The sequence below is a fragment of the Vulpes vulpes genome, chromosome 11, assembly GCF_048418805.1.
Source record: "Vulpes vulpes isolate BD-2025 chromosome 11, VulVul3, whole genome shotgun sequence".
In the NCBI taxonomy this organism is placed as follows: Eukaryota; Metazoa; Chordata; class Mammalia; order Carnivora; family Canidae; genus Vulpes; species Vulpes vulpes.
In genome coordinates this window covers 11,547,954-11,561,986 of record NC_132790.1, presented here as the reverse complement: position 1 = coordinate 11,561,986, position 14,033 = coordinate 11,547,954, and positions in this window count along the sequence as shown.

The window sequence follows — 14,033 nt, the reverse complement described above, 5'->3', positions numbered from 1 at the left end:
TCTTTATATACATTCATCTTGTCTTCAAGTACCTTTCCTTCTGGTTATTTATTTGTTCTCATGGCTTCTTAAAAATCCTTGTCGGGAAGCAATCCCAGTCACATGTCCTCTCAGTCCTGGAAACTTAACGTCGCTCTCATAACCAGCTTTGATACGTCTGGCATCCTAGATTTATGTATATTTTCCACCTTCTTCTTCCTCTTTACATCTTCATCAAAAAGTGTATATGCATTTTTTCCTTAACTCCTTCCAGGAAGTGCAAGTGTGCACTTCAACTGTGCACACTTCCAGGCTTATAGACTCCCCCTTTCAAAGAAAAAAAATCTGTAAAAAGGGCTATTTCAGTTGATTTTGCTGGAGTTGGCAAGTTGTCTCTGGGGAATGCACTCTTGTTGGAAGTTGGGGGAATATGGCTGGGATATTGAATATTGGAAGTTGCAGGGACTACTTATTATTTATTTATTCTTCAGTTGGTCAGTATAGAAGAAAGTAATAAGAGAAAGGGAATGAGAAGAGTATTATGAATGGATAGGGCCAAAGCTGAGGAGGCCAGACATCTCTCTCCCCCATTAATTCTTAGCGGAGTCTGTCTTCTCCCCTGGTTCTCTGCAACACCAGCTCTTTAACTATCACTTCACAGAACAAACAACCACTTTCCTCCCTGCACTAGTATGGCAAGGAATAATAATAATTTACAGTACTTGAGTCCAACCAATGAACTCCACAGCATTTTATGAAAATGTAATTGTTCTGTAAGTAGGAGCCCCTGGGCCACTGGTGAAAGTGATGGGCTTTGCCTACTCGCATGTTTCCATCAGCTGGGTTGGAGGACTTGTACTGTTTGTTGTATACCCTTAGCGTACCGGGCAGGTTAGATGAGGGCTGATTCTGGTCTGAGCTTTGGGTGCTTTGTGCTGAGATGGGTGGTTCATCATGGGTGGATTTCACCAACATTTGCAACTTGCTGAAAAGGAAAAACATGCTGCTTTTCTAGCAGTCATTTTTGTTTCGACTCCCAAATCCTCAACCTTCTCACGGAAATAAAATCCATACCCACGTGTGTGTGCACATGTACATGCACGTGAGCACACACACACACACACACACACCCCAGAGCTGTTGGGCTTGGAGAAAGCCATCAATAATGTAACCAAGTCTGGGTGCTTTTTAAAAGTCTATTTCTTGCTTATAAATAAATGGTAATTTGTTTAAAAGCATCATTACACACAGTGTTCAGTCAGATCCCATGCATTCGATTATTTTAAATAAATGGACCATAAATGGAACAAGTTCTTTCTAATTTACAAATGATAGGAAACATTTTTCAAGAAAAAAAAAAGGAAAAAGTGTAAAATTTGTTCTTAACTACATCTCATTAATGTAGAACTGTTCAATGACCTGTAAAGATTAAAGAATTAGTGAATTGGTGGAATTATCAGAATGAAAAATCTGTATAATTTTGGTTTCAATTTAAAAATCTACTAAACAGTCTAGCGACTTTAGTCTCGGATATTACTTTTTAATATCAGTTTCTACAAATGCAGGGGCATCGGAGTTACAAATGAACTGAACAGAAAGCAACAAATAGTATGTTTAAATTCACAGCACAACAGAGGGGCTAAGTGGGAAGGAGGGATGCCTTGGGGGGGAGGGATGGGTTATTTTTTTTCTAATAAAACAACTGAAGACATCTAATTAAGTGACCACTCTGCTAAGTGGAGCAAAAATTAATATACATAAATGCATTTATGTCCAGGCAATGGTGCCTTAATTAAGAAGTCAGCTTCAAATGGAGAACCAGAGACAGCTATTTAACCAACATTGCCAGAACATCTTTTCCCTCTGAAAATTTTTCCAGTGATCACAATTAGGAGAAGCGACAGCAGGAAGGGATGGGAAGGTCTTCGATACTGGATACGACTCAAAAGATGTGGCTGTCCCCGCTGATGAGTCTGTTCATAGGCAAGGTATGGCTTTTCTACCCAATTCCATACCTGCCCATACCCACCATCTCACGATGACTCATACCTATCTGATGTCTCTCTTCTGCACTTCCCTACTGGTCCCTTTCTGCTGGGAATCAATTTAAACAGTTTTTTAAAACCTTTCCTGCTCGACTATAATCCTTTGAGCCAACACATTATTTCTGAAATCTCTCAGTGACACCCATCATATTGAACCTGAGCTCAATGCAATAAATGTTTTTAATCTGGGATTCCAGATACACACAAGGACTTTGTGGAGGCAATTTGTGCTATGGCTCTAGCCCCCTGCCCAGGGAAAGAATTCTTGGAGAAAGAGTTCCTGCAGTAGGAGTCTCAGACAATTGGAACGTGCTCCAGGAGGCTGGCGTGGTCCATGGCAAGGCTTGTTGCAGGAGTCAAGGCCAAGGGAAGCTTGTCACTCTTGGGAGCCTGGGTGTCCTGGTGCCATAGAAATGGACATGTATCTAAAGAACAAGCTGCTGCTCTTTTAGAAAAGTACACCTCTGTCTACCCTCCTACCAGCTGGACCAGCCACAGTGATAAGGCCTGATTTCGGAAGGGCAACTGAGTGGCCGTCCAAACTCTGGAACTTCCAACTATGGGCCCCAGTGACCATTTGTTCAGTTTGTGGGGTAAGAAACATGGCCATCCCAAGTTTCTACTCCTTGCCCTGCTACTAGGTACTCTGAGAAATAGAAATAGATGATGGGTGGGCAGGTTGCGGCACCCTGCTTCAACTGTGCTTCAACCCCCTGCTTCAACTTCCTATGGGAAGGATTCTCCTTTCTGCTGAAGGGGAAGAAAGAACGACACGTCAGGGACTCTTCCCTGCCCTCCTCTATCTCTAGTGAGGTGTAATTAACAAATTGTAGTTGTATCTATTTAAGGATGTTTTGAACTCTTCTCACACACGGTGAACTATATGGGGCAGATAACAGAATCCCAGAGCTTCTACCTTCAGATTCACACTTGAAAGCTCAACACTTTTTTTTTTTTTTTTTTTTGCCAGGAACTATCAGGCATTGGGGAATACACACAGACAAATCAGAGAAGATTTCCACCGTCCAGAGAGGTATAATCTAAAGAAAATTCTATTTTGGCCAGACAATTATAAAATATGATCAAGAAACTCTGAGCCAACAGCCCAAGAGTTTGGGTTGGAAATGTCTTCCTCCATTCTAGCCTCCTTCCAACAAACCTGCCCCTGCGGAAGTGAGCTTTGCAGCTAACACAGAGCCACCCCTGCTGGGTCCAGGCATTATAAATTTGACCAGGTCACTTTTCACCACTCACTTTTGGCTGGTTCTTTAGCCTTTTGTCCATCTGGGCTCTGCCTCTAAATGTTCTCTAAATTTCCCTGACGATGCCCTAGCCATAGCAGCAGCCCAGAAATCATCTGTTGGACACCTTTTACTTCTTCTTTTCACTTGTGCTGGATGTTTTCCGTTGCCCTGGATCCCTCACTCCCTCTACCTCTACTCTCTTCTGTTCTCTGGGGGTCTGACCCATCAGAACTTTGTCGTGGCTCCCTTGCTTCTGGAGGAGTGAAAGAGGTTGGGGAAGATAGGAGTCAGAAGTTTTCTTCTCTGTTCCTTCCCTTCTGGATCATTGAGGGTTGTCTGTTTTCCATAGTTCCTCACAGAGCTCCTGTTTTCCATAGCTCCTCCTTACATCTGTAAGCATACAGATGTTTGCTTAATCACCACCTTTCCATCCCCTTAAGGTCTAGATGATAGTGACTCCCAACTGTCTCTCCTTTCCTTAAACCCTGCTCACTTCTTTATACATAGTTTTGTTTTTGTTTTTGTTTTTTGCTAAACTCCCCTCAAATTACCATTCAGCATTACTTCTGCTTCCAGGTCCCTGAGTGATGCCACTCCTTCTAGTAAGTTTACCACTCCTTTGGTAAGTTTTCTCCAGACTAGCAAACCATGATTATGATTAAGAGGGACATGCCTAGACCCTGGATCCCGACACTGGGTCTCATGAGAATAGCCAAAAGGGCCTGCAATTCACTTAGTGTTGTCCATTTTGAAGACAAATATGCCAGGGATGATACTAAACACCCTACAATGCACAGGACAGCCCCTCCCTGCCAACAATTGTTGTTGAGCCTCCTGCAACAATTGCCCAGTAAACAATTTTTGGCCCCAAATGGCAATAGAAGGGAGGTTGAGAAACCTGGCTCTGCCATATTGTTTCTGCTAGAGGGATCAGAAGAAACCCACTGAGGTATCATCTGGGATTAATCTGTAAGGTTCAAGGACTCAGAGTATACTGGATGAAAATTTTTCTAAGAGAAACCAAAATCAGTGTAGACAGAGCATGAGTCAGAAAATTGAGTGTTAAACCTGAGACACGAAATCCACGGGCACTGAATATCCATGTTACCCACAGCCCCAATGACATGGGGGCCAAAGCTACGAGCTCTGCCTGGAACCTGCTAGTCTGCTCCTCCCCCACTCCTTGGCCTCATTCTCTAACCCCCTCAAACCCATCTGAGGTTGAAATGTGAGTCTGACTGCCGAGTCCATACTCCTTCTGCATGTCTACTTATATGGCAAAGAAGAGAGAATTTTGATGAATGTGAAGATGTTGGGTTTTTAACAACAGAAGTTCTAGAACGAATTCAAAAGGGTGGATAGGACTATCTAAAAAGAAAAGAGGAGGCCAAGACACCTTGGGCTGATCATGGCAGAAGGGTCAGTGGCTGAAAGGGCTGGGCAGGTGGAGCGTGATTTAGGCCCACAGAGATGTAATGAATGGATGAAATTGATTTGCTGTCAGTATCCCAAATTTGCAAAGGCTGCCTTGATGTCACAGAAACTCTACCCTTTCGGTAATGAAGATGTTACTTTTTGAGAATTTCCTCAGTGGATTCCTGGCTTCTGACTGTCCCTGTGGAGAGAATTGTCAGTAATCATGCCCAGGTGGCCGAGGAAGGAAGCGATAAGGTGCTTGGGACCAGTTGACCTAGAAGTCGGCATGGAGGCTGGTTGCAGTGGAGGAGATGTGTCCACAGACGCATGGCTTCCTCTGAGCACGCAAGGGCATCCAGCCTCCTTTGAAATCAGTCAGTGGTCTGTCTGTAATAATTGATGTGCACGGTCCCCTAATCAGGGACCAGAGTCCAATGCCAATTGTTTCTTTTACTTTTTAATGGATTCGAACTCCATACCGAAGCTTCGAAAATCAAAGCACTTCTGGAAGATATTTATTAGCGGCCAAATTATAAAAACACATAGCAAACCTTTAGTTTGCATTACAAGTGTTAATATATGCAGAGCCCCGTGAATAGCTCATCTTTCTGCCTCTCTTGTATCTTAAATTTTTCATTACAAATTTCCAGGGCTTCAAAGTAGGCTCTCACAGCCAGTGCCTTTTTTCTCCCTTGCATGACAAAGAGCTGTCAAAAACGGTTCCTGGGCTGGCTAGTTTCTTCCCCTTTTTTCTCTCATCTAAATGTCAAACAACTTAGCTTAAATAAAGCCCAGCATTCTTCGTCTGGTGCTTCTCAAAAGAAAAACACCACCACAGAAGGCATCTACAAAGGCCCTAATTAATGTTTCTCATTGATTTGGTTTTAGTGTGATGTATTTTATGAAAAAAATATGAATCCAGAAGGCACTCTCATTAAAATCATTAGCGGCTCAACACTGGCTGCAAACAGCCTGGTGTGTGGTAGGGCTTAGGAACCCAGACTCACACAAACACCCAGGACTCATGTGCCCTTGTGCATGTCCATGATGACATGCCTACCAGGTCACACACAACACACTTGGGTGTGTACACATAAAGAATTGCACGCACAAAATATCCGCATAGAGGCATACATTAATCACCAATGTGCATGTAGACATACGGATGCCTGGCTATTCCTGGGGTACACATGCAAGCACACCGATAGCATCCGATTCCCCTGCATGCTCAGAATACAGAAGGCAGTATGTGCTCACATGCAGTGTGCACACATACGTGCACACAGATATCCATGGATTAGGACGAGAAAGGAAGAGAACACTCTCTTATGTTGCTTGAGATTATATTCTTGGGATAGATCAAGAAATATCGGTGACAGGCATTTTTCACATGCCATATTGTCTCTCATGAAGATGCAATTGTTTTTTTTTTTTAATCATTTCTTTCTCAGTTGGCCTCCTAACACCAAGGGCCAAAGCTCTCATGCATGCCCCTGTTCACCTCTTTTGCAGAGACCAAGTTTTCTTTGCATGGCTCAAATGTTTTCTGAAGCTCTCTCTTCTGACTGGTCTCAGACTGGCTCATGATGGGGATGGAAAGGGGAAGAATAAAGGGATTCTCGATCCTCACAGGGCAAGAAGGAGGCCTCCATGCTCAGAAACTCCTGAAGCTGCGATTTTCAGTCCTTTGATGGCAGCTGTTATTACCAGTGCTGGGTTTTGGTAATATCATATGTATGTATATATATTCCCCCCCACCTTTCTAGAAGTCACTTCTTGGCTAAACAAAAATGCTGTCTCTGTCTCACATGTCCTTTTGCAAAGTGCTTTGTTGGCTGTGACAATTTTCGAATGGGCTTCTGCAACTTAGAGATGGACCTGGAAGAAGCCGGCTGCTCAAAGGCACCTGCAGGGTGCATGCACTCTGCGCCCGCAGGAAACTCGGGCTAGGTGGTGGTGGGTTGGAGATGAGACTGCATGGTTTTACGAGGTCTTCTCCCCCAAGCTGGCTCTCGAGGCCCCTACTCTGCTCTCCCCCAGGATGCTGGTGGCCCCCGGTCTCCCCGCCCCACAGCTCTGTGCACATGCACCTGTCCCCGCGGAGAAGCTGGGGAGCCCAGGATCCACATCCTTACCTTTGAGGACAGTGCTGCTCCGGGGGGAAGGGTCTCTAACCTCTGGTCTCCTGAGCTCCCTGCCTCCTCCTCACCTGCGTGGCCCAATCAGTAGGCCGGCCTGCAAGAGGGTCGTTTGTCTCTTTTGCTTTCTTAAGGTGCTGATGACTGTGAGGTCCCCAAGGTTTACACTTGGGGGGGAAGGAGGAAGACCCTGTTCAGCCTCCGTCTTAAGCCCTGTTCACCAGCCCATTTTTTAAAAATTTTTTAGTATTTAAAAAAATTATTTATTCATGAGAGACAGAGAGAAAGAGAGAGGCAGAGACACGGGCAGAGGGAGAAGCAGGCTCCATGCAGGGAGCCCCATGCAGGACTCGATCCCGGGTCTCCAGGATCACGCCCTGGGCTGCAGGCAGACGCTCCACCACTGAGCCACCTGGAGATCCCTCAACAGTCCATTTTTACCCAACGTTGGGTTCTTGGGTGCTTGCTGGCCATCAACAGTGTGATTGATATTTTGCTTCCTACTTAACTGGTGACCAGCGTTTACCATCATTCAGAATCCCAGAAAGGTGTCGGAATGAAGGCAACTTCAATCTATAGCATATATGAAAACAAACAACATTCAATAGCGATGCATGGAGATAAGATAAGTAATGGCTACTTTAAGCGTGAGTGAGAGTGGGGAGAGGGGGAGTTACACGCCAAGGCCTCTCCAAGTAATGAAAGCGTAGCCTTCGTGCCTTGCCATTTGTCAGAACAAAGTAAATATTGGGATCTTAATACTTGCATCCTCTTGGCTAAATATCCTTCTGTGGCTATTGCTCAAATATTGAAAATACTTGTGTAAGTTCTAGTGCAAAACTACCATCCGAGTGATTTATGAAGAGACATAACCTACTGCCTCCCTGAATGCATGCATCCACCATTACAGTTCATATCAATTTTGCTCTGGTCCCCATTAGCAATATTGTCAAAAAAAATCACAGAAAAATAACGACCCTGCAAGCTAAGAAATTTAGATCCGGATATGAGCCGTAAATCTGTATTAATTTAATAGTTAAAGTGCGTTAATGCTTTGTAATATTTTTTCTTTATAGAGAACACAATAGTGAGGTCATCTGTAATAAAGATGTTAATCCTGAGCCACCTGCTAGTTTGTTTTGCCTCTTGGGGCAAGAGGACGTTAATGGATGAAATATGGTTTCAAGCTCCTTAAAATAGTGTTTTATGGCAACCTCTATGCAGGGCTATAAAACACTCACTCTGAGTGATAAAGAGTCTCAAGAAGGGATATACACTCTCCATCATGCCTGATCTGACATTAGCTTTGCTTAACTTATCACCCATCCACAGACACCCACTGGGCTAGACGGCAAAGGGAGACCGAGAGCAGCCCCAGGGCTCACAGAGGGGTAGAGTGACTTGTCTGGCCTTTTGAACCAGTGTTTCCAGGCTCAGCCCCTGGGGAAGGTGTCCATTCTGGAATCTGTTGACTCTTTTTCTCCCTGGCTCTTTAGCTCAGCGAAATAATCTGTTGTTCCATGACTGGATTTCTGGGCAAGTTTAGTCACATGTACAAGAAAAGAGAAGTCATCCGCTTATCTCTGAAAGTATTTTTGTTTTCACACTGTGAAGAATAGCATTTGTTTAAGTTTCATTGGTTCCTTTCTGGAATAAACAAGCCCATACAGGGCCTTCTCATTTGACCTTTTTAAGTACTTAAATTTCTTTCTTCCTTTTGGTTTGGAACAGATCCCCTTCATCGACACACCCAACAATCCTATTCAGATAGTGCCAGTCTCGAGGTGGGAAGTCTTTAGTATCTCCCTGGGACTTGCAGAATTAGGGGTAAACACTTCACTGTGGCATCCAAGGTTCTTGGACCTAGCCTAGCAGAGCAAGGCTGAAGGACATTTGGAATTTGTTGAAGAGTGGGCATCCGAGGGCATGGCTCACTAGACATGCCTAGAAAATCTATTCTTGGTGTCTACTCTTAAGAGAATACAGACATTGGATGGTACAGGGGAGACAGAGGCAAAGTGAACTAGTAAGCCAGTGTCATTGAACTCTCAGAGGGTTTGCTCTCCGGACTCACTCATCAGTCATTGTGGGGTAGCAGGACAGGGGGTACAGGCCTTAGGTAGAAAGATGAAGTATACATACAAAGTACCAGAGGGAAGGACAGGGGCTTCATACGCAAGTGAGAGATGGGCACAGGAGGAGGTTTTGCTCCCTCCCTCAGAGTCACCTCCCAGCTGAGAGCAGAGCACCAGAAACCCAACTAGCAGATAGCTTGGCAGATGCTTTTCAACATCAGTGGTCTAGGAAAGTGAGAACAAAACTATGATTTTTCAGAGGGGACTACTGGCTTGAGATCCACAGGAGGACATGAGGCATTAGCCCTGCTTCCAACAGTGCCTATTTTCTGGTTTGGGACCAAGACCTTCTAGCCACCTGTTCAGTGATTAGAAGAATGGTTCAGCCTCCTGTACCCCTTTGGAACACCGAGGTTGGCCCAGGGTGGATACGGCTGTCCATCCATGGTCACAGCCCCTCTGAATGGCTGAGAAATCCTTATCTTAGCCTCAGAACCACCACACTGGTTGTGTACTGGTGAGAAACTATAATAGTGGAGATTCTCCTTTTCTTAGTTCTTCTTCCCTTAGATTTTCAAGTCCTGTTTTCAAGTTTGGTGGTAAAAACTCCTAACCAAATGTCAACACAGACCAGCGTGGAGCACAGTTTCCTTCTCCATCTTTATTTATTTTAGGTACCATTCATGATTCATCTACTTGCTATACCCATCACAAATATGATCTCATGAATACTGCAAGTACTTGAAGTACTTGCTAATGTTAATCTCTTTTCCCAAGAAGGAACTTGAGGCTGAGGAGGTGCCTGAACTCACCTAAGATCGCAGAGCTAATCTGGGGCGGAGTAAGGGGCAAAGCTAATTCCCATCTACTTGCTTCTGGGGCCTCACCACCTCCACAGTGCCCTTTAGTTTTGGTCCTATAGTGCATGATGAATGCATTTGTTGAATGAAATAACATCTGTTTAATAGGATTTACAGTTAGCACTGCTAGGATTGACAGGTAGACACACCAGGTGGATTTCCGTTTTCTTCTATATCTCTCCTCTCCAGGTCTGAATCCCTCGTGTATGGACTCTGAGCACTTGAAGGGCCTTAAGGAGCCATGTTGGTTCTCCTGCCTCTTTCTCTTCTTGCTCTCCAAGGATGGAGGCTTCTAGGAGCATCTGATTGTGTGCTCCCTTTGGAATTGCAGCTCAGCTCCAGGCTGAGGAGCATGCTTATTGTGATGTGATGGTTCTGTGTTATTTAGCCAAGGGCCGGAGAGAGGTAGGGACCCTGGGGTGTCTCATGTCCACTTTATTAACTTAACCCTCTGGCCACCACCAAGTGAAGATTGATTTCTGTAGTCTCTGGGCTGCTATGGCCAGGGGAAAGGCTTCTGGGATCAAACACTTTTTGAACACTACTTTGTGTCAAAAACTATGTTAAGATCTTGGTTATTAACTTGATCCACAGATGAAACTTGTAAAGGGGTTACTTTACCCCTCTTTTATGATTAGAAAACTGAGGGTCGGAGAGCTTTAATCAAAGGTCACCTATAGAAATTGAGTAATGAGCAGTAGAGTTAATTTCAACAGCAGTATATTTAATTCCGACCTAGATTTGACCCTAAGACACATACCATCTGTGGTCACAGCCCCTCTGAGTGCTGAGAAATCCTTATCTTACTTATCTTCTATATCATGTAAGGAAATTTGGAATAAACAAGAAAGATACCAGATACAACTGACAGAAAGTGATGCGTCGTGTAGAGCACACTTGTTTGAGGCTTATCTGATTTTGCCCTTCCATTGTCCTTGAGCTATTTTACAATATAAGTTGTAGACCGGTGATAGCAATGCGAAATCATTATTGTCAATAGAAATGCAAATGCATTCTGTCCAGTGTAGGTTTCATTAGCTCTCCCCCTTCACACCCTCAAAAACAAAACAAAACAAATCAAATCAATTTAACAGCAATTTGTAAATTTATTTCAACATTCTTTTCCTCTATATCAATTTATGTTTCTTTGATTTCTCCTTTGAAAAGATTGTGGCGGGCAGTGGTTTAGTGCTGCCTTTAGCCCAGGGCGTGATCCTGGAGACCTGGGATCGAGTCCCACATCAGGCTCCCTGCATGGAGCCTGCTTCTCCCTCTGCCTAGGTCTCTGCCTCTCTCTCTCTCTCTGTGTCTCTCATGAGTAAATAAATAAAATCTTTAAAAAAAAAAAAAGATTGTAGCCTCTTTTCCAGCTCCTTTGCACATGTTCATTACATATTTTATATTCATGTATATATGAAAGTCATGATTTTGCCTTTTTAGAATATTATCTTTTAACAGCCATGTGGCCCCAAGGGAGGGTTCAAGATACCATGGCTTCCCAACCAGCCCAGTCTCTGCCCAGTTGGATTTGTAAATTCAGAGCAGACAAGGAGAATTAAGAAACAAGAAGGCCCATCGTCTACATTGTCTACATCGTCCAAACCAGGCTAGATAGCCTAGTTATTGATTAAAGGAATCACATACCACTGCTATTTATAAATCCAGGGCTCCAAAGAGAATGTTTGTTTTTCCTGCTTTTAATTATTGAACATGAGATGCCAGTGTTGTTTTGCCAACAGCGGCACAATAGGTCTCTGATGAAACTCACTGAGCTACTAATAATTAAACCATCAGGCAGAAAGAAGTAACCAGTGCAGTGAGATATCAATTAACAGTCTTCAAGAATCACTCTTGTTTTGTTTTAAGGAAAACCGTTCTGGATGTGATTTCTTCAAATTTATCACACAGAACCTCCACCTCTGATGAAACTCTTATCAGGCCTGAGCTCTGAAGTCAGATACTCCCCCAGTTCAAACTGCTGTACTTACACTGACCGCAGGATGATCCAGTTCCATTTCCTGAGTCTGAGTCCTTTCATATGGGAAGAGGAAGTGGTCATAGTTACCTGGAGGAATTATTGTGAGGCTAAAATAGGATGATATAAGTTTAAGAGCCTGACTTGTGCTTAGTACATAGAAGAGGTTCGACACATTTTAGGATTATTTTCTCCCTTCCTCCCCTCCCCTTTCTTTCATTCCTTCTTCCTCCTCTCCCTCCCTTCCTGCCTCCTTCCCTTTCTCCCTTTCTTCTTTCACTCTCTAGTCTGTTTTCATAAGCTGAGTAGTCTCATTAGAGATCCCTACTAGTACCTCAGGCTGTGTACCTATAGCTTCACCTTTGAAATTATAGTTCAGCCAGGGCCTCCACCAAAGGGAGGAGTCTGGACATCCCTGCCTGCAATCACAAGACCTTGACAACACGTGACTGGCCAGTGGTAATCGATTCAGGAGCTGGGTCAAGCCAACCAGATTCCCTATTGTGAGACTCTGTTCTAAAGAGAAAGACACAAATTAGATACTGGTGGGGTCTAAAGTTAAAAGGTCATGTAGGGTCAGGTCAAGAACTGATGTCAAAACACCAAAGGCAGTGTTCTCTGTCACTGTGATGGGAGAATGGGAATTGAAATGTCAGAGAAAGCCATGATGCAGTGAGAAGCAGCCTCAAGCAGGGATGAGAAGCCACGTGGAGAGAGAAAGAAAGTGACACACAAAGCTCTTCCAAGTGAATTTCTGTCTTTCATGAAGCCAGTTGTACTTTAAGTGTCCTTTTGCTAAAGCAAACAAAAAAAGTCCCTGAGTGAGCAAACTAGTCACTCTGGGAATGAGGCTAAGGGAGAGTGAAAGTAATAGGAAGGGAGCATTTTCTTCAAGGATATGAAGATTGTAAAATGAAGCAGAAAGAGTCATACTTTACCAGTGGGACAACAAATATGACAGTGGAAGGAGCCTGACTGGCCTCAGACTTGGAATGCCTCAGGCCAGTACCCAGACCCACTTAAAAGAGTGAGGGTGCCCATCATTGGGAGGAGGCATGATAAGCATCAATAACTTGGGCTCTCTGGTGTGTGGTGGTGAGCAGCCAGCTTCTCTTCATTAGGGCTGAGAGGCTCAGATGATACCTTCCTTGGCAGGCTGGAGAAAGGCTCTTCCCAGTTTCAAGCTTTTAGTTATCCCTAAACTTATGTTTTATTTTCAGGGATCTGTTAATGGCCAATTTGAAGGACGAAAGAGAGGGACATCGGGGAGGGAAAGAAGACATGGATGGTATGAGGGATGTCAAACTTGGCCTAGTTTACAATTTAGGAGAAAGTGCTTTCCTGACCTGCCACTAGGTTAAACTAGGTAACTGCCAACTCTGTTCAATTCAGCAAGCCCTTACTGAATGCTTAAAATATGCAAGGTTTGTTAGGAGCAGTGGGAAACACAGTCATGATTCTCAACTGTCAAGCAAGGATAGGAAATGCTCACAGATAACTGTGATATGAGTCAAACTATCATGAGAATATCAGGAAAAGTGATCTAGGACCCAACCTAAAGGAGCGGTCACACCCAGCTGGGGTGCTTCATGGAGGAAGTGAATTACAATGACCCTGGAAGGATGAATGGTGGGCTGGCAGGTGCCAGTGGAACTGCATGGAAAAGTATTCCAGGAGGAGGAAACATCATATGGAAGAAGATTAGATAGGAAATATGGGAATGTTTTAAATGCAGATGTAATTCTTCTGGTGGAGAACAAGGGTGTAGACCATGAAACGACTGGCCTGTTCTGGGTCATCGGTGCCAGTAAGAGGAATTTGTTCTTGGTCTGGTGGCACAAGGGAAGCCACCTTTGAGCAAGGAGCAACATGATTAAAGATGAGATTTAGGGAAGTTAATTGGGCAGCTGAGTATAGCATGGGTTGAGAGACATGATACAAGGAAGCCAAATATATGTCAGTTTAGTGGACAAGGGTAAGTGGTTCCAAGGTGGTTCAAGTAGCCCTTGTGGTATTGCTGGTGGGGAGATGAGATGGCCAAGTCTAAGGATCCACCCTTGCTCCTACCAGAGCTATCAGAACAGAAGGGTTTTTATTAATTTTATGAAGTGGAGTCAGATTAAGATTATATTTGCATGGTGGCTTGGACTGCCAATTATGATAACAAAAATAAAACAAAGCAAAAGTGAGCATACCTTTAGAATTCTGGTATAGAAGAAAGGATACTGGCTTGTTTGTGAGTTCAAGTTCTAAATCCTTATTCTCCGGCAACACAGCATTTGATGAGCTCCTTGATCTTTC